This window comes from Amblyraja radiata, chromosome 12 (assembly GCF_010909765.2).
Source record: "Amblyraja radiata isolate CabotCenter1 chromosome 12, sAmbRad1.1.pri, whole genome shotgun sequence".
Taxonomy (NCBI): domain Eukaryota; kingdom Metazoa; phylum Chordata; class Chondrichthyes; order Rajiformes; family Rajidae; genus Amblyraja; species Amblyraja radiata.
The window spans coordinates 37,446,907-37,469,197 of NC_045967.1; the positions used below are offsets into that span (position 1 = coordinate 37,446,907).

At 41.7% G+C, this 22,291-nt stretch overlaps 1 protein-coding gene across 3 annotated transcripts in view; it reads right to left on the reverse strand.

Moving 5' to 3' along the window:
- bcorl1 (BCL6 corepressor like 1) overlaps window positions 1-22,291 on the reverse strand; it is a 193,224-nt gene that overhangs the window by 127,231 nt on the left and 43,702 nt on the right. For 2 of the 3 annotated variants that reach the window (XM_033030542.1, XM_033030541.1), the window contains one exon: window positions 5,129-5,285. The exons of the other annotated variant lie outside the window; for it this stretch is intronic. The gene's annotated coding sequence lies outside the window, so the exon portion shown is untranslated. The remainder of the gene's footprint in view (window positions 1-5,128; window positions 5,286-22,291) is intronic. 3 annotated transcript variants of the gene reach the window in all.

Sequence of the window (22,291 nt, forward strand, 5' to 3'; positions counted from 1 at the left end):
AGCTGCTGTCTCACAGCGCCAGAGACCCAGGTTCAATGACCTCAGGTGTGGAGTTTGCACGTTCTGCATGTGACTGCATGGGGTTCTTCTGAATGCTCCGATTTCTTCCTACATCCCAAAGATGTGTGGGTTTATAGATTAATCAGCCTCTGTAGGTTGCTCCTAGTGTGTCAGGACTGGATGAGAAAGCGGGATAACAGAGCTAGTGTGATCTGTGTCCTTGTGGACACGTTGGGCCGCAGGGCCCGTTTCCATGTTGTATCTTTCAATTAAAACAATTAAATGATCTAGCAACTTCAATGATCTAGCCTCCACAACCCTACAGTGTAGAGAACCCAAACAATCCACAACCGCTGCAAGAATAAGTTTCGATATCCTTTAGTTTTGAATGACCATTCTTACCTTGTAAGTAGGTCCCCTTGTTGGTGATTCACCCATGAGATGAAACATCTCAACATTACACTGTCATGTTGCCTTAGGATCTTATGTTTCAATAAGATCAGCCTTCATTCTTCTACACTCCAAAGAATACAGCACCTACTACTTTAGCTAATGATGGCGAAACCCTCACGTCCCAGGAATCAGCCAGGCAAATCTTTGGATTACTTCAAATACAAATATATCCTTTCTTAAGTATGGAGATATAAATTGTGTGCAATATGCCACATGTGGTCTCACCAACACCCTGTTCAATTGTAACAATACTTTCCTACTTTAAATTCCAAACACTTTAAATAAAAGCCAATATGCATTGATCTTCCTAACTGCTTGCTGTACCTGCCTGCTAACATTTTGTGATTCATGCACAAGAGCTGCTAAATCCTCCTGTACCCCCCAAACCTAGTAGAAACAAAAACCTAAAGAAAATTCTTGTTCCCAGATTTATTTCTCCACTCATATTCATAGAATATAACAAATGTAATTTTAACATAAATTTACAAAACACAAATATTAACTTTAGCTTGCTTAATCTTTTTTTGGGGGAAAGGAAAAGAAAAATAAGTGTGTCTGACGTAGTGATATTAGGCAGATGAGTCTCATCTGGTAAAATTGCTCGTCTCCGATAGGAACAAGTTGGAACCCTGACATTATCAATCTTGATTCACATGTCAGAAAGTGTGGCTTTAAACAGAGAAGGGAAATGCTTTATTGTCAAAGGGCTCCTCTCAGCCCTCTCTGTTGAAAGACACCATAACATGCTATAAAGATATGCAGGAGTATTTCCCCTTTACCGAAGGCAAAAATTATCTATCAGCCAATAAAGATTCTCTTGACATTTATCTCAATGGTGTTTGTGCAACTTTGTTGTGTTCCAAATTATCTTACATTGTAATTGTGACCTCACATTAAAAGCACTTCAATACCCTAGAGACATGAAGGGACCATTCATGGAATGTGTCATATAAATAAAAATCTTTTCTTTTCAAAACTTATTCTGTGCTCTTATGATGCTAATTCCATACCAGATCAAAAATCATACTACATTTTTGCACTTCTCCACATGGCCGGCAATGTCACTGTTGAGCACACAATTCCCAGTCACAAAATCCAGCATCACAATAGATTTCAGTTTTCAGATAATTGCAAAACTGGGAGATCTGAATGTTGAAAGAAAACTCCGTGAAATGTTCATGTGTCATTATCCAGCTATGAAGTGACTGACGGACAACTTATTAAGAAAAATGCTGCTTACGAAATTTTACCTGTATTCACTGCGCGAGTTTTCCATAAAAACAGAACCACAGCACATGGGCAAACTCTATTAACTCATTAGATCCTGAACTGCATTCTTCTTTCCAGATCAATAATTGAAATCAGTGCACAATAAGTATATGAGTATTATTCTCAGCAGTCACAATATTGTTAATGCTATTCTAAATATCCTTCTTTTTCTCTTCCTAAATTGCAATTATTCTATTCAATAAACTTTTTCTTCTACCTGCATGATCACATTGCTGAAGATGTTTTACTGCAAAAACTCAAACCTTAACACATTCTATTTAATGAGCTAAATACTGGAACATCATTTACTTTCCTTAGTTTACCCTTGCATCTATAATCCCCTATCTTTAAAACCTACCCTGTTGAAAGATTAATTAATTTGTCATTTATCTTTTCTTCACTTTTCACTATTTGTCTTGGTGTTCACCATGCTGTCTTACTTTGAAAAAAAGATAATAATTCTAAACATCTCAGAAAGCATTAATTACATACTGCCTGTATATGGACTTTTCAGTTATAGGTGGCCTGTTTAATATTTCAGATAAAGCCTGCTATAAAATAAGGTGAAATATCCATCCTAGCAAATGAATGGGAACATCATTTGACACACATATTTTTGCAAAGTACAAAATCTAAATTTGAGTATAGGAGTAAGGAGGTCCTTAGCTAAGACCACAGCTAAAGTATTGTGTGCAGTTTTGGTCTCCTAATTTGAGGAAGGACATTCTTGCTGTTGAGGGAGTGCAGCATACGTTTACCAGATTAATTCCCAGGATGGCAGGACTGACATATGATGAAAGAATGGATCGACTGGGCTTATATTCACTGGAATTTATGATGAGAGGGGATCTTATAGAAGATATAAAATTCTTAAGGGATTGGACAGGCTAAATGCAGGATTTTTTCCCGATGTTGGGGGAGTCCAGAACCAGGGGGGTCACAGTTTAAGAATATGGGGTCGGCCATTGAGGACTGAGATAAAGAAAAACGTTTTCACCCAGAGAGTTGTGAATCTGTGGAATTCTCTGCCACAGAAGGCAGTGGAGGCCAATCCACTGGATTAATTCAACAAAGTTAGATATAGCTAACGGAATCAACTGATATGGGGAGAAAGCAGGAAGGGGGTACTGATTTTAGATGATCAGCCATGATCATATTGAATGGCGGAGCTGATTCGAAGGGCCGAATGGCCTACTCCTGCGCCTATTTTCTGTATCTAGTTCAATCCCTTCATCTGATCACAAATTGCTTACAAATTTGATCTGCATGGTATTTTTAAATTATGAAATCTTCTTATTTGTCCTGCTGGCATGAAAGTTGCTTTATGAATGTACATTTCTCAATAATAATCTGCAATTATTTCAGTTCAGTCACCACTGCACACCAGTTGGAAAGCCAGGCTCATCAGCCTGTGAGGATCCATGCCACAAGCTCCAATATCTGGTCATACAGTTGGGAACTGATGAAAGTCTATCTATCCTATCATGCGAGATGGTGCAACTGACAAGAAAATGCTAAAACATTAGAATTTGGAAAATTATTTTTAAAGCTAGCGGAATTAATGTTAAACTAGTAAGCCTACAGAGTGAACAACATGTTATTTAGTCCTGGATTTTTTTCTGAACTTACTAACAACGCAAGAACATCCTGGATGTACAAAGTTAGTTAATGTATAACACTGTGTTCATGGTCAAATCCTATCCTTATAACTTTAGCAGAATGTAGAGCTAGTTAAACATCTTCATCCAGGATGTTTCTTGGACCTAATGATCAGAAACCTATGTTTCTGCTTTAAGACATTAGTCATTCTCTTTTGCATTTAGTGATAGAAGAATCCAGGAGTATGAAAACAATGACAAGAGACCCATGCATAGTTTTCTTGGCGTGCAAACTTAAAAGAAAAAACTGAGGTTCACATTTACAGTGAATGAACATGAAATAAATTCTTGAGTGGCTGCAAAAAAATATATAAGAAGTCTGACAGCAAATGTGGGATGACCCAAAAAGTTGCAGTTGTGAATTCAGCAGCAAACTTTTCTGGCAAAGGCTCCCTGTTCAGAATTGTTATCCATCTTTTCTTTTCGAGCTCCTAACCAAACTGCAGTATATTTGCAATTAGCTTCTCTGCTGAAAAGACGCAACATTAGGTGGCGAATATTCCTACTCCTTACCGTTTCATTTACCCCCTCTCCAATACTGCGTATCGATTGAACTCGGAGTAGGAAAACTCCTAAATAAAAGCGTGGTGACACACAAATATGTTCCACACGCCAGGAACTAACTGCCACAGATGAGTTTGCGGACCTATTCAATCCTCACTGTCTGTTAATATCTGTTCATTGACTCTCCCGGTTTATGTCGCCATCGGAACCAGAGGATTAAATACCATCTAGTATTTATTCCCAACTATCTGCTATTCTGCATACAATACAACCCCTCACTATTTTACTACTCAATGCTCACTTCGCCATCCTGCCATTGAGCCCACTCACACGCTTCAACCTGTGACCTTGGTGAGCCAGTACAGTGAAACAAAAATGGAAGGTTCCTCTTTGGGGTATGGTGATGTGGGTTGAACAGTCCTGCTCTTTGTACAGTACACTCCCCACAAAAGAGATAACATCGTTCCTGCACGTCAAATCTCATTTGTCCGATCCATTCATTCGACTCTCCCACTCATGAGATTCCGGCCCTCTTTACGCCAACTTTTTATTTAGATTGACAGTATCGATTCGGAGTTTATCGGATCGATGCCCGAAATCGCTGAGATATTCGCCTCCAAATGTGGTTTGTATGTCCGTGTGGGGCGGGGATGGGGGAGGAAGAGGGGGTGGCTCGGGAGGAAGCAAGCGACATTCTCACAACTTTGTACAATCCGAATTTTCCAGCGCTATCTAACATTATTCTAAACTATGAAGTTGCTTAGGTCGTATTTCAAAACAAAAATCTGCAGTGTTTTTTTTTCAGGAGGCCGAAGTTGGTCCATACATTGAAAAGAAACGTGCCAAGTGCTGGGTTGGTATTGAACAGTCAAACTTGTGAGAGTTGTCCCTGTGGCTCCGTAGCTCTGCGGGTGAGCAGAGGCATTGATCGCGATCGGGTGTTGCTGGCTGAGGCAGGCGGTTCGCGATCTCTGTGTGTGTGTGTGTGTGTGTGTGTGTGTGAGAGAGAGAGCGGAGGCTTGCCTGCCCAGGGATCGCTCGCAACTCGCACCCTTGTGCTGCGCTTCCCGGCCAACTGCGCTGCATGCATTTCCCAATCTCTCTCCCTCTCCCTGCGATCCCAAGCCATCAGCAGTAGCAGAAACAAAGCAAGCCACGATCTCTCCCCCGCCGCCGCCACCACCACCACCACCCGCCCTCCCCTCCCCTCCCCTCCCTCCACCCCACTCCCGGTACAGTCTTACCTTCAGGGCCTATTAGTTACGGACGCTCTCGCCGTCCCCTTTGCTCCCGGACGATCTCGGGGACGGGGAGAAACAGCGGCCAGTTATATCTGTCGGGGGTGATCGGTGAAGAAATTGAGATTTCCCCGGAGTCTCTTTGCGCAGCCACGCCGCCGCCCTGTAACACAATTTCCGTCATCTGTATCAACAACCTCCTCCACCCTTAAAAGGGCTACGTCCCTTCCCACCTAGACCCTCTATTTACTGTCAGGCCGGCATTTGTCATCACTTTTTTTAAATCGTTCCGAGATAAAGTGCTGGCGACTTGCATTTTTTGTTGTTGCAAAATCCCACCTTGTAGGGTAATGGTTTTTTTGTTTAACTGGAGTGGTTTTACCAAGTGGGGCCCATAAATTGTTAATACACCAAACAATTAATTTTTAAAGAAGCATTCATTAATAGCAGCATTTCTGTAACTAGCAAAACGGCACACAGAATCTTACATGTAATGGCCGGTCCGGATATCCCCACTGCAATAGATTGGTAAACCGAGGCTGACGGTGGAGGTAGAGGGTTGACGGGGCAAAGGATTCCAGCTCGGAGGGGGCAGCTCACCACTGGAGTAGCTCCGATCCCGTCCCCAGGGACCAGAAATAGCTCGGGGTGACCAATCTTTTTTAGAATCACATCTTAAACACTAACTTGGGCAGAGAGACTGGTAAGTTTCTCAATAGACCCGCGTATGGGAAATGATTCGAGGCAGTGCTCCATGTTGCAAGTCCCGAGATATACATCCTCCCCCCGTTAGGAACTTCACTCTCGCATGCTCGCAATCACCATCTTGTGTCGCACCATACTTAAGTTACAGACTCTGAGCCACCAGGTGTTCACAGTTGCACCAGAAACATTGTCGTATCACGGGCAATCGGTCACCAATAACATGCCGATTCGCAACTCACCCATCAAAGTTTGCAACCAAGCGCCGACCATAACGTATTCATATTATGTTTGCCTTTCAAAAATGGTCCAAGGTAGGGCTGAGGGAGGCAATGAGGACCTCGGGAATACTAAAGTGTGGAAGGATGTCGTGGGTCCTCGTGGAATAATGGGACACACTTCAAACATAACCTGAATATTCCATGTTAAGTAGAATACAGTAATCATATTAGCCCTCTGGCAAAAATAAATACCCAAGATGAACCACAATGTGGTGGAACACTTGCAGTTATGGAACTCTTTAACTCTCGATGCAGAATAATACTCATTCTGTATAAACCGTCAATGCAGCGCAGTACTTTCCATGCGGAGCAGATTTTCTAAATAAACGAGTTCTCTAATGGTCTCTTCCATTTGCAAAGGCGTTCGTTTATATAGTCTGAGAGCAAGGGTAGTTTACTTGTGCTTCTTTCTATTTAATATTCGCTACACGACACAGGTTTGCCCTCCTTTTAGAGACACCAATGCACGTCGTGGAACACCTTTATAGAGTCTGTTCGTCGCCTGTCACTGTCAAAGCCTGGACACTCTATACCACTCCCACTCTGACCTTTCTGGGCCTGGTCTTTTAACAGTGTTCGTGAAATTCAAGGAACTGTACCTAATCTTTTGCATTCAACACGGAGTTGATTAATTTGATCAATGCTTCTCCCATTTACACCTTTTCAATACCAATCATTTCATTCTACACGTTCCATTATCATCCTCTTTTCCTTGCACCATCATACTTTTTGTCATTTAATCTCTTCTGCCTTGCACCTCATCACGGGGCTACCCTTTGTACTCCCCCCCCCCCCCCCCCCCCCCCTCCCCCCCCCTCCCCCTGATGCAACGACGACTCAGTCTGACCTATTGAATATTTTCATCATTTTGTTTCTTGTCAGGCAAAACCTGTGCGTGAGAATGATCATTTTAAGCCCAGTGAATATCTTTGCTGAAACAGCTGCATTTGCATTGCCACCGTGGTCATTTTTTTTCGTCCAGTAATTGCCATTTTTAAAGCCTTGTAAGTTAAATTATAAATCACCTGTGTGATTTTAATGGCAGAAAACAATGAACAGCGCCCAATGAACACAAGGACAGTCAGACAAGAAAATGGCAGCAGGAGTCATAGAGTGATACAGCGTGGAAACTGACCCTTCGGCCCAACTTGCCCACACCAGCCAACATGTCCCAGCTACACTAGACCCTCCTGTGCAGCATTTGGTCCATATCCCTCCAAACCTGTCCTATCCATGTACCTGTCTAACTGTTTCTTAGATGTTGGAACAGTCCCTGCCTCAACCACATCCTCGGGCAGCTTGTTCCATACATCCACCACCCTTTGTATGAAAAAGTTACCCCTCAGATTCCTATTAAATCATTTCCCCTTAACCTTAAACCTATGTCCTCTGGTCCTCAATTCACCTACTCTGGGCAAGAGACTGTGTGCATCTACTCGATCTATTCCTCTCATGATCTTATACACCTCTATCAGATCATCCCGCATCCTCCTGCGCTCCAAGAAATACAGTCCCAGCTTACTCAACCTCTCCCTATAGCTCAGACCCTCTGGTCCTGGCAACATCTTCATAAATCTTCTTTGTACCCTTTCCAGCTTGACAACATCTTTCAGAGGATAATATGGTGCCTAGAACTGAACACAATACTCTAAATGTGGCCTCACCAACATCTTATACAACTGAAACATGACCTCCCAACTTCTATACTCAATACTCTGGCTGATGAAGGCCAATATGCCAAAAGCCTTTTTGATTACCTGATCTACCTGCAACTCCACCTTCAGGGAACTATGCACCTGCACTCCTAGATCCCTCTGCTCTACAACACTACCCATTCACTGTGTAGGTCCTGTCCATGTTAAACTTCCCAAAATGCAACACCTCACATTTTTCTGCATTAAATGCCATCAACCATTCCTCAGCCCACTCAGCCAATTGATCAAGATCCTGGTGCAATTTTTAACAACCATCTTCACTATCCGGAGTAGGGGTAGGCTGCCAGGCCACCTTAAGCCTGGCCCACCACTCAATATGGTCATGGCTGATCTATCTGGGCCTCAACTCTTCTTCTGTGCCACCATCACCCTCCGTTTCTTGGTCTTTCCAATATTTAGTTATCTCCACCTTAAATCCGAATGATCTGGGTTGGGGACAAAGAATTCCATTGATTCAGTATCCTCTGAGAGAAGATATACCTGCATACCTCAGTTTGAAATGATTAGCCCTTTATTTTGCCGTCATGTCCATTTGTTTGTGACTCCCCCTCCCCCGATGTTACAGCTGGTAGAGCTGCTGCCTCAAAGTACCAGAGACCTCAATTCAAACCAGCATCTGCACTTCTATCCTACACTTTGTATCCCTTTGCGTAAACCAGCATCTGCAGTTCCTTGTTTCTTCAAATCTTATCCTTGTCTGATGTTTTTACACAGGTTGCTATATTTTATTTAGGAAGTTCGCTTTTTTTTCTCTTCACCAACAAAACAGCAGAGCCACAAGGAAATAGGGAGGATGAATGAGATTGAAGGGATTACTCTGCTATAGAGCTGGCATAGATCTTTCTGTTTCATTACAAATAAGTAAACACAGAGATACTACAGCATATTATAATAATCCTATATATATTATGGAGCATAGGAAACAAAGTACAAAGTGTGAATTAAATCTGAGACTTCCTGCGCCTGTACACTTTAATCATCTTTGATCAGACGTTGGCAAGAGATTCTTAATTCATTATAGCTCTTAATTTTACTTAACGGTTTAATTTGATGAAATAAGTACTAAATTGAGTCCAGGAAATGAGAAACATAGAACAACAATTGGAGAAACTGCAGTGATGATACAGGTATGTGAAAGATGAAGATGGAAAATCACAAACAACCAAAGAAGAAATACTTCTTCTTGACAAGACAGATGAGGACACATACATACAAAGCATTGTTCTCATATTCATTTACAGGATTTGGTGTTATGGGTACGGCAGAATATATTGCCTATCCTAATTGCCCTTGAGCCACTTAGAGTGATAAAGTTTGGAAACGGGCCCTTTGGCCCAACCTTCTGGAACCATTGCACTCCTACTTTGAAGATACTTCCACAGTGCTGTTAGAAGACGTATTCCAGGGTGGAAAAGCAGTCACTGCTGATCCCTCACAGTTCCAGAACCCCAAGTTCAATCCTGAGCCTTGATGCTCTTTGTATGAAGTTTGCAACTTCACTCCGCAATCACATGGATTTCCTCCAGGTGATCTTACATTCAGGTGCTCCAGTTTCCTCCCACATCACAAAGATGTACAGTTAGTTAACTGGCTATTTCAAATTCCCCCTTAGTGCACTTAAATGGCAAAAAGAATCAAAGCAAAGTTGATGAGAGAGAACAAGTTGTAAGGAAAAGACAAAAGGAACAAATTGGAATGATACCCTGGGAGTGGATATGGAACCAAAAGGTGGAATGCCTCTGTCTGTGTTGTTATTAGCTATACGATTTAGTCAGTGCCAATAGTGATATATTTCCCTTTCTGTGCAATCTGGAGGGAAACTGCAAGTGGTGGTGTTCATAGGAACGAACTATCTGTCAATATTTGTGATAGGATGCAGCTTGGGAAGTGTTGTCAAAGTAGCCTTGGCGAGTAACATATTTCTCATGGGGAAGAGGCCATTTAGCCCATCAAATCAATACCGCCTTTTAGAGCAATCCCATTCCTCCACTTATTTCCCTGTAACCTAATCTTTCCCACATGCCCAGCAACTCCCCCTAATTCTTCTAACCACAAACACTAGGGATCATATACTGGGAATATTCCCGCCAGATCACACACTATCCAAAAAGGGAAAAATATCACTATGGGCACTGAATCTAAATCATATGGCAAATAACAATAACCTACTAATTAGAACAATCTGTGGACTCATTACCATGGACAGCTGTGGAAGCCAGGTCATTGGATATTTTTAAGGTGGAGATTGACAGTTTATTGATTAGTAAGAGTGTCAGGGGTTATGGAGAGAAAACAGGAGAATTGGGTTAAGAGGAAAAGGTAGATCAACCATGATTGATTGGTGTAGTAGATGATGGACCAAATGGCCTAATTCTGCTCCTTGAATTTATGAACTTATTACTACGAGGAAATTGATGCACCCACTTTGAAATCAATGCAGCCGCAAAAAGAATATGGAAAGTTGACAAAGACAGCACCAGATGTCAGGAATGAATCCAGGTGTTTTGAGCTGTAGGCCTACAGGACTACCTGCTGTGCCACAATGCTGCCAATAGCATTGGATGGATTTGAGATGGTATTGTCTGGAGACACAGTTTATTGACAGTAAAGGGTGTACAGGAATTAAAGCTAAACAGAAGATTAATAATAATAATAATAATAAATTTTATTTTCGGGCGCCTTTCAAATCTCAAGGACACCTTACAAAGATTAACAGAAGATTGGGGGGTCAGTAAGATTAAAATAGAGGGGATGCATATGAAAATGGCTGTCAATGAAAGTAAATCACAATTTGTCAAACAGGAACAGAAAGGGACAGGGAAAGTTATTAAAAAAGATATTAGTGGCACAAATCTGCATTCATGAGAGATGAGGGGATCCATGAGAAAGAAAAAAACACACGATAAAAAGGACTGAGAAAGTGAATTGAAAAGCATCAGAATCAAATCAAAAGAATGAGAAAATACCTGTATGTTAAATGGGAGAGCAAATCAAAGGGAAGGGATGACAACGCGGGAAAAGTGACAGTGAATGAATCCCCAACAGAAGAAACTAAAGAGAGAGAGGAAAGGGGAGAAGAATTAAAGACAAATGAAAAGTTAAAAGAGAAAAGCATGGGAGAAAGCAAAGGGCTCAGAGGAGGAAAGACAACAAAGAGAAAAGGAGAGAATGGAACACATACTGCAAATGGAAAAGGGTACTATTGAAGAGAGAAATGTAGGGAGTGTGCCAGAGGCATGTGGGGCGTACGCACAGAAAGAAGAAAGATAAAAGACAGCTGAAGATAAAGTTAAATTGAGAATGAACCATCAAGTCAGACAGAATGACAAACAGAAACTTGTATCCTTTTTGGCCCCCCAAGTGTCATCACTGTTCCACTGCTATGTTTCTAATACACTCAGACTTGTCACACTGTTAGTGCTAACATGTTGCGCAGGCATGTCTAATTGGGGTCAGAGAACTAAAGTACGATGTCAGGAACAGAGCCAAAATAAATAATTTATGGTACTCTGAAAAATGCGCAAAATATTAATTCTAGTTTAAAACATAATATCTGATCTGCAACCAAAAAAAAATTCCCCAAATAAATATTAATTTCAGTGGTGTGGTAAAAAAACTGTGCTGAAGAGTAACTTCTACGTAAAATCTATTTTACACTGTTACTGGAAGAGATCTGCATTGCCCTTTTAAATCTTGGATCTGACCCCTTTAAACTTCATTTAAAATGGCCATATCCTTCTTCAAAAGGAACTTGTCAACTTCACATCATGTCAAAGAGCTCCGCTGTTGCTACTGCTGTAGTGACAAAAAAAGATTATAACTTGTATTGATTGATATTCTGTTTAGATAATTCTTATAAAGTGCATATTTTGCATGTTTCATAAACATAAAGTTATCATTTAATTGCCAAGTTTTAGGAATTTAATTACCATTTTAACTGAACTCAAATTAGTTTTGTCGTATAAAACACACTGTAAATTTTATACATGTTTTTACTGTTATTAGAAAATGTCTTTTTTCTCATTTACCACTGATGTATGTGTGACTAATATTTAATATTTGAATCATACTCAAACACATGTATATAAGCAAAATGATTAACTAAATTAAAGTAATAAAAGATGCAGAAAGATAGACAGAAAGTGCTGGAGTATCTTTGCAGGTCAGTCAGGCAACAACTCTGGAGAAAAGGGATGGGGGACGTTTTGGACGTTTCAGACTGAAAGTAGTGGAGAGGGAACTGGAGGTAAGAAAAGGCCAGAACAAATCAGGGCTGGCATCGGATGACCAAGGAAGGTTGGAGCCCGTAAAAGATGTATGTGTCCAACCATTGCGACACTACATTTTCAATTTGACACCTTATAGATAAAAAAATATAAGGAGAAAGTTGACTTTTCTTTTACACTTTTTTAACAACCTAACTTCTGCTAACATCAAAACTAAATCGCATATTGAATTAATTTCAAAATTAAAGTCTCAAACTTTTAGCTGTTTCTCCAGTTATGTGAAAATGTACCCATAAAGATTTATTTTTTTAATTTGATGGTGCTATCTGTGGGAGGTCCCATTTGTGCACTCTGTACTAAACACATGTGCAAAGTCACAGTCAATCATTAGGAATAAGTTTATTTGAACTGGCTTTAATCCGATTTATTATTATATGACATAAATAGTTGAAGGTCCTGTCCTGATCTTCACGGCTCCCCAACAGCAACAATAGAGCCTTCTAAGAGATATAATTATTGTTGATTCACTTGCTATGTTTGGATAGTTAAGGTACTAGACAACTGCAGTTCTACCCAACAGAACAACTGAGGTAGTTCTTTGGAGAAGAATGATGTCATGAAATGCATTGAAGTCTGCAGAGAATTTGAGAAGGCCAAGGTAACACAGGTGCTCGTGTCAAAGCCTGTTGGGACGTTGTTTGAGGCAATAAGAAGTGTTTAGTATTGTAGAATTGTTGGAATAGGTGGAGGAGACGAATGAAGGAATGCAAAAAAAAAAAGATTTCTGAGAAAGACAATGAGGAATTTGGGAAACTACATAATATTTTAAGGATTTTTGCAAATGGAAATATGTGATTGGAAATGGAATGGTAGTTTGCAGAAAACAGGAATCAAGGAGAGGTGTTTGTGAAGAGGGACAACAATTTGAAGGACCCAACGACCAGAATACGAGGAGAGAAAGTGATCAAGAAAATTGTTCAACAGGCAAGGATGTGAAGTTGGTGGTCAGCATTTTGATGAAAATAAGGTCCATGAGGCAGAAGATGGGTCTCAGGGAGAAGATAGGCTCAGAGATTATATGGGCAGGGATGGGAGAGAACCAGGGGAAATATCTCAGTTCATAGTTTGGGATGAAGAAAACCAGAAAGCAAATTTCTGGTAGGCAGGGGGATGGGACAGAAACAACAGAGACTACAATTAGTTGTTTTTTGTGACAAAATGATCCATGGAATTCTCATCTTAGTTCCCAGAGGTGAAGCAAAGAAAACAGTGGAGAAAGTTTGTACAGTTTTGCAATGGAGAAAATAACCTGGTGGCTAACATTGTGTTGCATTTAGTTTAGTTTAGATTAGTTTATTTCCGCATGTACCGAGGTACAGTGAAAAGCTTTTGTTGCGTGCTAACCAGACAGCAGAAATACCATACATGATTACAATTGAGCCATCCACAGCATACAGATACATGATAAAGGAAGTAACGAGAATAATGTTTAGTGCAAGATAAAGTTCAGTAAAATCCAATGAAAGATAGCCCGATGGTCTCCAATGAGGTAGATAATAGCAACAATTTTGGGCATATAAAATCAGACCCAAATCTGCCTTAGATGTTCCAGCCAGATCTGGTAGTGAGTGTCTTTAATTTAGACTCATAGACTAATAGAGATATACAACACGGAATCTGACCCTTCAGCCCACCTTGTCCATGCTGGGCATACTGGGCTAGTCTTATTTGTCTGTATTTGGCCCATCGCGCTCCAAACCCTTCCTACCCATATATCCAAATGACTTTTAAATGTCATAATTATATCTGCTTCTATAGCTTCATCTGGTAGCTCATTCCAGATATGGGGGGCTTCCAACCGTTATCAGGCAACTGAACCACATGTTAGAATGTGATCCTGACCTCCCATTTACCTCATTGGAGTCTTTCAAACTATCATTAATTGGAGTTTATCTTGCACTAAATGTTAGACCCTTTATCTTGTATCTGTACATTGTCTTGATTGTCATTATGTATAGTCTTTGACTGGATAGCAATCAGCAAAATGCTTATCACTGTACACGTGACAGTAATAAACTAAACTAAACTCTGAGTTAAAAAGATGTCCCCAAGATCCTCTTAAATCTCCCCCCTCATACTTTAAGCCCATGCTCTCTAGTTTTAGAATCCTCTATTCTGGGACAAATGTGAGCATTCTCTTTATCCATGCCGTTCCAGTTCTTGTACAGCTCAACAACTTTCCTACATGCCAAAGAAAAAAATATCCCAGCCTATCCAGCCAGAAAATCTTCTTTGCACTCTTTCCAACTTAATGACATCCTTCCTATAGCTGGGAGACCTGAACAACACATAATACTCCAAGTGTGGTCTCGCCAACAACTTGTACAACTATATCATGATTGATGTAGTTGTACAAGTTCAACGTCATCTCTTGTCAATTAAGGTGCACTAACCTGCCAATCTTGACCATTCCGTTCCAATATTCTTTCTATCTCACTGCCAAGCCTCCCATTTGCCAGCCGTCTCCTTAACTGCAAAAATACTTTCCCAATAGATCTCTGCAAGTTCCCGCCTAATGCCACCAAAATCGGCCTTGCTCCAATTTAGGATCTTAACTTGTGGGCCGGTGCTACCCTCTCCATAACTGCTTTAAAACTAATAGAATTATGGTCACTGGTCGCAAAGTGTTCCCCCAATGATACTACAGACACTTGCCCTATCTCGTTCCCTCAGAGGTGATCCAGTGTTGCACTCACTCTAGTTGGGTCCTCTATATATTAAAGAAACTTTCATGGACAAATTACACCCTATTCAAGCCCCTTACACAATTAGTGGCCCAGTCAATACTAGGGAAGTTGAAATCTCCTCCTAACACTGCTCTATTCATTTTTTTTAAATCAGCAGTCTCCTTACACATTTGCTCCACTAGTTCATGCAGACTATTCGGAGGCCTATAAAACAATCCCATCTAAGTGATAATTCCCTTTTTGTTTCAAAATTCTAGTTGTGAAACTTCACTAGATGATCCCCCATGAATATCTATCTATCTATATCTATCTATCTATCCATCTATATCTATCTATCTATCTATCTATCTATATATATATATATTACTAAAACTTTAATCTTGACCACTTCCTGTCTGCGTTGTAATTAAATTTGCGCAAAAATGATCCCCCATAGCGCAACGATTTTTTGCCACCTTACTCACCATTCTCCTCTGCTGCAAGTCAAATAGGTTTTGTTCCGATCGGTGAAATAGTACAAAGGTTATGAAGGTTTTGAAGGTTCCCCCTCCCCTACACACCCCCTTCCCCCACAGCCGCCCCCAGCCCCCCTCCCCAACCCCTCCCCTACACACACCCCTCCCTCACCCCCCACATCCCCACACCCCCTCTCCCCCACACCCCCCTCCCCCACACACCCCTCCCCCACCCACCTACACCACACCCCACTACCCTGGTGAGTGGTGGAATATTGCGTTGGGGAGTGGGTTGTATTGGGGGGGGGGACCAGGCCTCCCATGTGACTGGGACCCAACGGTTCCCATTTATTCTAGTCCTTTCTAAACCTCTATAGTTGTGTCCTTCCTGATCAAAAAGTCAGTGTCCTTCGTCCCTCACCTGCATCTCTATCACATCAGGAGCTTCTACACTCTGGAACTCTGAGCTACCTATCTGTCCTTCCCTCAGTCACGTTTCTGTTATGGCTATAATATCCCAGACCTCCCACACATTCCACGCTTTGAGTTTGTCCGCATTATCTGTTAAAGCTCTACCATTGAAATATAGTTTAACCACCACCCTTTCCTCTCTCTTTGTCATGTACTTGCCTGTTCTATCTGCTAATCTTGCTCACTTTGATCACAGTATTTGCCACTGACATCTTATTTCTGCTCTGAGCCTCCCCTGTGCCAATCTAGTTTAATCCTGAGTAACACAAGTGTATCTCCCTCCCAGGATATTGTTCCTCTAGTTCAGATGTAACCTGTGCAGGTTACCAGAAGAGAGCCAAAAACCGGAATTCCTGCCCCCTGTAGTCACTTATTCATCTGGCCTATCCTATTATTCCTGCCCTCACTAGCATGTGCCACTGGGAGTAATCTAGACTTCACCATGAATTAGGTCCTGTTTTTTAACTTATTTCCTAGCTTCCTATATTCACTTCACAAGACCCCATCCATTTTCCTACTGACATGAATAGTACTTAGTAATAGTAGTTATATTTTTAGTACCAATATGCCCAACAACTTACCCTCCCGCTTGAGAATGTTTTGCAGCTGATCGGAAACATCCTAGACTCTGGCACTAGAGAGGCAACACACTATCCTGGAGTCCAGTTGCTGCCACAGAATCTCCTGTCTGGTCCCCTAACCATTGAGTCTCCAATAAATGAGACTATAGCCCTGTCTGACAACTCCACTTTGTACCGCCTCAGAGCCAGAACTGGTGCCACAGACCTGGCTGCTGCTGCTTTCTCAACACGGTTAACTCCCCCCCCCCCCCCCCCCCCCCAACAGTATCCAAAAGGGAATATGTGTTTTCAAGAGGAGATTCCTGAACTCTTTGCCTATTCATTTTACCTTTCCTGGTGGTTACCCGTCTACTTTCTGTCTGCAGCTCTAGTGTGACCAACTCACTGTGATTCCTGTCTGTGATGCTCTCAGTCTCGAGGACAATCCCAAGGTCGTCCAGTTACAGCTTCATTTCCTTCCCAGGGTCAGTAAGGAGATGCAGCTGGAAGCACCTTCCACAGGTCCTCAGGACCTCTGAAAGTTTCTCAGACTTTCCACATCCAGCAACGGGGAGCATACTGTAGCAATGTTACAAAATTTTGAGATTTTAAAAATCAAGTCTGCAATTTATCCCATCAGATAAAGCATAAAAATAAGTTTAATTTGACACCTAATTCACTTTCATATCTCAAGTATTTAAAAAGTTATGGCCATTTTCATACTGGGAAATGAGCATCTTGTTCCCTATTGATTTTCTATGGACATAACAAAAAAGTTGTGATCGTGAACAGTCAAAAGCCCATAACTTTCTTAAAAATTAGGAGAACTGAATGAAATTTTCAGTTATCATAGATTGAAGCATTCTGAAACAAATATAAAATAATCTTACTTGGATGACCTGAAATTAAAGCATATAATTAGTTAGTTACCTAATTGTAGCTAATTTCAGACTTCAATTACTAGATCTAAACATCTATCCATTTCTTAATAAATGATTAACATTTTTAAATAGCCTAAATGTCCAAATAATATTCACAAATAATTCACAATAAAACATGATTTTAAAATCTCATTTACATTAATTTATAGACCAAATGGAAGGAATTTAGTGTTCAATTGCTGTAAATTAAAGTCCATTTTAAATCAGCTTTCCAGTGGGTTCCTGTGAACGCGCTGGTTTAGAACGTTCACATTGCGGTAGATTTGTGCCCCCAAATGCCGAGAAAAATACTGCGGGATATAATGGGCCCAAAATGAGCTACTCGCAATATTAAACTTTGTATAAAGGGATCTTTAGAAGCCCTTTTTAATGTAAAAATATACAGCCTACCTTCATTTGTTTGCTTTATGAGACCCTGCGGTTGCTGGTGGTCGCGGGTTTAGAGATTGATTTTTAAACTACTATAACTATTATACGAGGCCTTTAAAACTAATAATAGCTTTTGCGACGGGGTCTTCCAGCGATTTTTCGTTAATAATTAACTAGGCTGAACATCTTCGATTTGAACAGCCTAGAGAAAGTCGCGTTTTAAACCCGCCCCCTCTGAACGGCGCCAAAATCGCGCACACCCGCAGCGACAGATTTTCAGCGACGCTTCAGGTAGGCTTTGCAACATACCTACATACTGCTGCCATAACTGCTATCCCAAGTGCATTTAGACGAAAGAAGGCGGTAACGAAAAATGGGTATTACCTTATCTTGTCGTCACACTCTGCTCAGCCTCCTCGCTTAAGTCCCTTGAGTGAAAGCCTCCACACTTACCGTCAAACACAGCACTCCACCTCAGCACCCAGCCTCTTATTGGATGTGGTGCCTCTCAATGAGCCAATGAATCAGTGCTCTTTTAAATCTTCCAACTTTTACAATGAATAATTTGTTAAATATGAATCCCATCAATTTAAGGGAGTAGAGAAGCAAGATGTGTGGGGATAATAGCCAGATGAGAGAGAGAGTAATCATTTTATTGGGATCCAGGGCTTCAATGTTGGTGAGACTGGTTGTACAGTTGTAAACAAATCAGTGATTTTCAGTGAATGGACAGATAAAAGTCAACCGAGGAAAGTTTGCGAGTATAATACAGGTGCACAACCTTTTATCCGAAAGCCTTGGGACCAGACACTTTTCGTAATTCAGAATTTGTCGGTCTTCGGAATGGAAATTTTTTAGCGTAGATTTTAATGGCTGGCTCAGTGGTAGAGTGCTCGGCTCATATCCGCAAGGTCGCGAGTTTGCGCCTTGATCCTGGCAGTTACTCGATCGCGAGTTTGAGTCTTCAATGTCGTTTTTTCTTGCAGAATAAATGTTTGTATGAAATGCAGTGTAGGAGAGGTGTACTGACTGTGTGGGCAGAACTTTGGAAGTGATTGCCCACCAGTCTAAAAAGCCGCTGTGTCTCCCTGTCTCTGGGATAGCAGGGGGCGATCAAACAGCACAATACCCCCCTCCCCCTCCAACTCCAGAGGAATCCGCTCCCCGATGGGCCGCTACGGCGACAAGTGGCAGTTTGCCCACAGCCCGAGCTGCGCCCCCTCATCCGCCACCCCAAGAACAAGACGTACCTTGCACACCATCAGCTTCTGCCCCTACGTGTTCCTCTGGAGTTGGAGCGGGGCTGGGCTGGAGTTGCTGCTGGCTGTGGGTCTCTGGGATCTCCGTGCTTGCAGTGGGCCTGGGGGTCGGTGGGCGGCGGTGGGAGCTGTGGAGCTACGGACCTACCTCCGTGGAGCTAGCCAGCTTCGGAGCGTGGAGAGCTGCGGGGGCGAGCTGCTGCGACCCGACTCCGGTGGATGGTGACACCGGGAGCTCGCGGGTCCCCGGTGGGAGACTGCTTTGCGGGGCACCGGCAGCGGCGACTTCTCCCGCCCGAATTACGGGGTTGAGAATGACCTGGAGGGGGGCCTTACAACGCCCGGCGCGGCTGTAAATTGCCGCGGACGTGCTAGCGCCCGCCGGGGGCTTTGATCGTGAGTCTACCGTGGGAACTTTTTAACTCAGCGGGCAGGCAGCAGCATATTGTCAATTATTAAACCTCCCGCGCAATATACCCTCACCTTCTCTTTTATGAATGGGGATTTAGTTCCCCTTTCTTCGAGGACCGACCGGAGGTTCCGCTGTCACCTCTGCGGGCCGCCCTCGGTGAACGTTTTCAAGGACCTTTCTTCAAGGACCGAAAAAATGGCCGCTATTCGGAGGTTTTCGTTATTTGGATCTTCGGATAAAAGGTTGTGCACCTGTAGTACGTTAACTGTCGGTTACTTACAGGGAAAAAAGTAGCTTGGTGAGAGAGGAGAGATATGGATGGATGGATGGTGAACAAGAGGATGATCAAGCGCCATAAGTGAGCATGATGAACAAAGATGAATTGATGACAGAGCAATAGACGATTTAATATTTAGTCACATTGTCATCTGGGTGAGAAGATAGTAACCAGAACAGCAGGGTTATATTACGTACATTTTTTCTGGTTATCTCACCAAGTTAAAAATAAATCAATTTGAGAATGCTATTAATGTTTAAACTCTACAGATGTACTCAAATAAAATGTGAATCAGGTACTGTGTTTAAATAATTACAAGCTATGATCCCATAAATTAACACGGACTCTTTCAGATGGAAACCATACTTTGCAACTGATGTTAACTCTTCTCTGCATGGTCACTTCTTAAGTTCCACAACACACAACTTGGTGTGGTGCAACATTCCACAAATAATCCCACATCTTTACCTGCTCACCTTTTGTACTTTGATGTAACAGATTTTCTGATCATCTATGGACTCCGGTGTATCCAAAAAACACCTGCTAAATGGATGTAGCAGATGGTGCCCAAAAGTTCCAGTCGTTGCTTGCCCTCTGCAAATTTCAGATGCACCCACTGCTCAAAGCTATAATACTGTTGACCAAGTGTTGCAAATTGTCCAGACAAAAATGAGCTGCCCGGTTCTATGCTCAGAGGCTAAGTGGGATGGATGGGATTGGTGATGGTGATGGGATAATTGGTCAGGACGGCAAGCGAGTCACAGGTCCCATCGGGTGTTACAGTGGCCTGGGGAGGTGGAGTTTCAGAGCCTGGCACTGATGCATGATGAAGGAACTTGTATCCTGACACAAAAGGATAGTCGGGGGCATCAGAGCCAGGCTATGGGAGGGAAGCACATCGACATCTATATGTGGTTGGAAAGTGTTTGACTTGGGAGAGGTTGACCTAAGGAAGTCCAGCACTACTGCATGGCAATGGGAGCAAATAGTGTGGCAGGGACAGGAATGAATTGAGAGCAATGCAATTCTTTTGCTGGGGTGGATAGTGAGTAATATTGAGACAGGTGTTTGAGCCGATTATTGGTGTAATATTCAGTGGGGATCCAATACATGAAAGTACGTAATAAATACAAGTATAGAAGTCTTATCACCAGGTTCTGAGTATTGTATCTTACATACAAAAGTCACAAATGACTCTTGCCAGTTTAACTACAGTTTGAATGAAGCTCTAATGGTCTTTATGTGATACAATATCAGATGTAGAATGGCAATGTTTCCATCATCAGTTATACTATAATTTCTGTCTGGTTGGGATCATAAAGGCATTTTAAAGCCACGAGCAGCATACTTTGACTAACATTCATGCAAAACATAACATCCCAAATTCTTTATACCTTTGGAATCATGATGTGCTTTATCATATCTACTGGGGGGAAAACGTAATCCATTAATAAAAATAAAAATATGCAATAAATTACACAATTGCAAATCATTAAAATATTTTAGAAAGCCCTAGACTGACCGTTTCTCCGTTGTTAGTTGGCTTCATGTTGAACACTGAGCAAAGCTGATACCTGTACTATAATTTCTAAGGGGAGAAAATGAGTGAGAGTTCATATTGAAGAGTGAAGACAGGAACAGATTCTGTGCTGTTGCTCCTTCTGGTTAAATAGTCTGCCAACAATCATTCTGTAGACTCAGGTGTGAATGATAGTCACTTGCACAAGGTAATAGAGGTTTGCCAGCACCTACGAAGTGGTACCCCAGCAGGATTCATCTTTCATTTCAAGAATCACGAAAAAATTGTCATTTACCATTTTCAACTAATATTCAAAGTACTGTACAGTATATAGAGTGGTAGATTTAGTCTCATGAAGAGAGATACTGAAGATACAGCTGATTATTAAGATGGCGAATGGTCACCGGCAATACAATGGTTTGGCGGCACTTTACCTTATACTTCTCCTACAGCAGGAGGCCATTTCGCCCATCAGATCCACCTGTGCTAGCCCCATTCCCCCATAGTACCCCTGTATCTTATTCTCCCTCATAAACATACATCTACTATATTTTGAATGTATTTTTGCAATGAATCGCCATCAAAGGATAATGGACAAGTGAAAATAAACCTTCGAGCATGTCTTTGGGATGCAGAAGGACATCTGAGCAAACCAACATGGTCACAGATAGTCTGAGGAAGGGTGTCGACCCAAAGTCATCCATTCCTTCTCTCCAGAGATGCTGCCTGAGTTACTCCAGCATTATGTGTTCATGGTCACAGAGAAACGTGCAAACTCTGCACCATCAGCATCCAGGGTGCAGATCAAACCAGGAACCCCAGAGTTGTGTAGCAGCAACACTAATTACTGCGACACAGTGCCACCCTAATAACGAGGGACATTCCAATCCTGTTATTTAATAATCAACAAATGTGACGTAAATTTTGACTCACTTATATGGAGTGTGACATTGTAAAGATTTGCCAATGTATAATTTACTGCACATTTGTCGAATTTAAATGTAATGGATGACATTCTTCTAGACGTGTGGTTTTATGCAGCAGATGAAATTCAAATATTTCTTATTGTGGTGAAGTAGTGGAATAAACAACAGTTGCACAGAAGCTGGACGTAATTGAATTAATTTCCTACAATAACTTGAAATCCATGTGTAAAATGGCATCAGGCTTTCCAAAGATTCAGTGGGCAGGATTTTATTTAGTTGACAATTTATTTTATTTTATTTTTATATAGG